General features: G+C 52.4%; 1 long non-coding RNA gene across 2 annotated transcripts; it reads left to right on the plus strand.

Annotated features, from left to right (window-relative positions):
- Nucleotides 1–1,219: 1,219 nt before the first annotated feature.
- Nucleotides 1,220–2,923, plus strand: LOC119289332. Of its 2 annotated transcripts, none has more exons than XR_005141481.1 (6): nt 1,220–1,419; nt 1,634–1,731; nt 1,817–1,976; nt 2,116–2,152; nt 2,256–2,447; nt 2,588–2,923. It is a non-coding gene; the product is annotated as an uncharacterized LOC119289332 (long non-coding RNA). The 2 variants fall into 2 exon arrangements; XR_005141482.1 differs by having other exon boundaries at nt 1,927–1,976.
- The last annotated feature ends 1,129 nt before the right edge of the window (nt 2,924–4,052 follow it).

Below are 4,052 nucleotides of genomic sequence, written 5' to 3' on the forward strand. Positions count from 1 at the left end.
AACCATGTATGCAGTCTCCATAGTGGTCCTGGGCTGGTGCGTAGGTCGGAAATTTTTGTTTTCTATCGCGTTCCCCTAAAGGGGGCGCCCGCGCTCTCTTCCGCATGCATCGGCCCACTTGCTAGCCCCTCTCTCTCTCCTCTCTCCACTCCTTTCTCTTTTTTCTTTCTCCTCTCTCCTCTCCTTTTCCTTCCATCACCTACCAGGCTACCACACACACCCCGAGCGGGGAAGGGCACGCATGGCCTGGGCGGGGCTCGCGCTCGCGCGGCCGGAGCGGAGCATGGCCGGGGCGGGGCTCGCGTGCGCGCAGTCGAAGTGGGCCGTCTCCGCCCGCGCACTCCACGGCGCCCTCATCGGGCGGTTGAGCTCCAGCTCCACGGCATGGCCGAGGACGAGGACGTTCACGGGATCTCCGGCCTGGCCGTGGCGCTGCTCGCCCTGGCCGGTGTCCTGCTCCTGGGCCCCGACACGGAGAGGCCGGTGCGCGCCTTGGCTGCATCCTCGTCCTCCTTCTGGCTCGCTGCCCGCTGCCATCGAGGCCGAGCTGGAGGACAGGGAGCAGATGGGATGGCCGGGGCGGCGAGCGCGAGGCCGCGGCCTGCGAGCGCGCGACCGCGGGAGGGCGCGGCCGCGGGCGTGGCCTGCGCGCGCGGCTGCCGACGGGACGGCCTGGGCGGCTGCGGAGAAGATGTGGCTCCTCCTCTCCGTCTCCTGGCTGGCCAACACCAACTTCCCGCTCTCCACGGCCGGCCTCCTCCCGTTCCTCGTCGCCACGCTCACCGCCACCGACGTCCCGGCCGACACAAGGCCGGCGTGCCTCGCGGCGCTCCGCAACCTCTCCGCCAAGCTCGAGCACGTCCGGGCCGTGGTCAACAGCGGCCCAGTGCGTGCGCTCCTGGCGCTCTCCCTGATGGAGTGGACGGAGATCACGGCAGCGGAGTCGGCCCCCGCTTCTCGCCAACACTGCTCCTGGAGGCGCAACGAGTGAACAAATTTCCGCCCCCAGGCCAAAGTTCTCGCCGGCAGCCCCCGAGGAGGCGAAAAAAAATGTCTCGTAGGGGGCTTAACGGCTGGAGATGCTGAAGGAGTCCTCCGCTCCGCTTCATTCTGCCGCCGGCGAAGGAAGAATCTCTCTCTCGGGGGCTGGGTTGGGGACGGGCATCATCGGAATGAATCGGAGGCTACAGGGGAGGGGAGGGGAGGGTCCCATCTCCTCTGTTCATCAACCGGTGCGGTGCGGTCCGTGCGTACGCTCCTCCGGCCGCATCCATTTCCATTTGCTGCCCTGCCCCTCACTCCCACCCCCCACTCCCTCCCTCTCCAGTGGTTCAGCCTCCGCCGGGACCAGACGCGTCGCCGCCGGCCGTACACAGCACTGGGCCGCCAGTCACCGCACTGCCGCCGGCGCCCAAGGAGGTGAGGACCCCCTCCTTCCACATAGTGGATCCTCAGATCTGAATGGGGACTTGTTTATTACATATCTCTGCTTTCATTTGATCTGTCTACCGGAAAGCACCGGGTTTTCGGTTTGTTTTCTCTTAGTTTAAGCTCCGATGTGCTGTCCAAACTAAGCTCAGACTTTTCTAGTACAAGAAGAAAAGCTTGACAGGTTTGTCTGCTCACTTGCCAGATCTGGACCACTGTTACTTCTCACAGAACAAGGGAGATCTAGCTAGCTTTTTCCTCTGGATCAAGGGATCCTTCCCTCATCTCTCCGCCCAATTCAAGGTAAATTCCGCGATTCCAGCTCCAGCACACTAGTTGAAAATTGTCGATCCCCTCAGTTTTGTGTGCAATGTCTTCTTGTGTGCAGGCCACATTTTCCCTTTACAAAGAATCTACCGACTGAATCTTACTATGACCATTGATGTGTGAAAGGTGGTAATAAAGAGGACTAATTTTGATTTCGTGTTTTTGCTCTAGAACAAGGGCCAACCAAGAACTGTATCTCATCTCTCCAGTTGGTTTTCAAGGTACACTTAATTGATTTCATCTCCACCACGCTTATTTTTTTTGTGCCTTTCCGTTCAAATAGTTGGTGTTTGTTCACGGTTACATCGATATCGATTTCACTTCAAGCCAATTTTGTGTGCACTGTCTTCTTGTTTGCAGGCCACTTTTTTCCCTTTGGATTTGTTGCTGGTCCCTAGTGAGTGAATCTGATTATGCTTCCTTATTAGCATGGAATTATTGATGTGTAAAAGGACCTTCATAATAAAGAGGACCAATTTTATTTGCATGCTTCTTTTCAGTACCAGCATTGATGACGACTGCCGCATATATATCTCGCTCGCTGGATCTGCATCGCTTCTAGCGGGTCTCCAAGGGTCTCGCGCTCTGCTCACCTCTACTTCTCAAACAGCAAGGGATATCTATCCAGGTCTTCCTCTCGAGCAAGGGCCAAGCAAGATCCGTCTCTCACATTTGTGGAGCTACGAACAAAGGTGTGTTGCAGCTTGCATTTAGTGGATGTTATCATGAGAAAGTATAGTTCACAAATGAAGAAAATAAATGGTACCCCCTCCATTTACAAATAAGTGACATGGTTTTAGTTCAAATTAATACTAAACCTGAATTATGCCAGGAAGCAGAAGGGACCTGCATCCCGAATTCGCTCCAGGCTCGGCTCGGCTCAGCTCATTCAAGAGTGTTCTAGAGCCACCAAACAGTGAATAATTAAAGAAGGTGTCGCAATCGGACCACTACTTGATTAGCCATTTGAAAACAGCTCTAAAACAGCCAACGTGAAGCTTAGATACAACTCTCAGGTAGAACTTCTTAGACCTCCTTTGGTTCAAGTATCGCATATCCTATGAGTAAGAATAGGAAGAGAGATGTTCTTTGATTCACATCATAGGAATTTTTTCATTGAGTCTAGGCTAGTATTTATTTTCCTACACTAGTAGAAAACAGGGCTATGGTCCAGGCCGGCTCAGCCCATTAGTCCCGGTTCAGTCTAGAACCGGGACCAATGTGGCATTGGTCCCGGTTCGTGAGCCCAGGGGGCCGGCCGGGCCACATGGGCCATTGGTCCCGGTTCATCTGGACCTTTTGGTCCCGGTTGGTGGGACGAACCGGGAACAATGGGCCTCGCTCCTGGCCCACCACCATTGGTCCCGGTTGGTGGCTTGAATCGGGACCAAAGGCTTCCCTTTAGTCCCGGTTCTTGTCATCAACCGGGACCAATGAGGTGCCTATATATACCCCCTTACGCAAGAGCAGAGCACAGTGCTCTGTTTTTTTTGGCCGAGGGGGAGAGGGCTTTGTGGTGCTCTAGCTCACCTCCTATGCACATGAGGTGTTCGATGGAATGCTCGAGCCACACTACTTAAGCTTTCTCCTCTTGAAGCTCGACCTCCAAACTCCATTTTCCTCGAGATTTGTCTAGATTTAGCGGTCCGTCACGCCCCGTCACCGTCTTCACCGCCGTCGATCACCCGCGCCGATCTCATCACCGACACCACCGTGGTGAGCCTCTTGTTCTTATCTTCTTTCTGAAAGAAAAAATATTCTTACTTGTATGTTTAGATAGATACTTGTATCATTTTCTTACATTTTTTATTGCATCTTATATAGTGCGATGGTTTTGGTATCCGCCCCCGTCGGCCCTCGTCCTGTCTATGATTCGGATTTGGTATGTATATTATCTTTATAACTATTGGTTCATTTATTGTTTATGAAAATTATGCCGACCAACGTGACATAGATTTTATTTATCTAGGATGTATGTGAATCGGAAATGCCAACCGACCCTATTGTCGAGAGGTTAAATTTAGTTGAAGAAGAAAACAATTTGTTGAAGGAAAAAATAAAAAAAATTGAGGAGGAGAAGATGATATTGAAGTTGCATGTTGCGGATGTCGTCGATGACCACAAGATCAAGATTGATGCAATGCCCTTAAAGATTAGAAAGATTAGAAAATATGCCATTCATACCGAGGCTTCGTATCATTATGCCGTTGGATCAATTGTTACCTTGGTTGCGATTATGATCGCATTTGTTTTCGCATTGAAATGTTTTACATAGTTTCAATGTATGGTTTAATTAA

Source organism: Triticum dicoccoides, chromosome 4A, assembly GCF_002162155.2.
Source record: "Triticum dicoccoides isolate Atlit2015 ecotype Zavitan chromosome 4A, WEW_v2.0, whole genome shotgun sequence".
Classification (NCBI taxonomy): Eukaryota; Viridiplantae; Streptophyta; class Magnoliopsida; order Poales; family Poaceae; genus Triticum; species Triticum dicoccoides.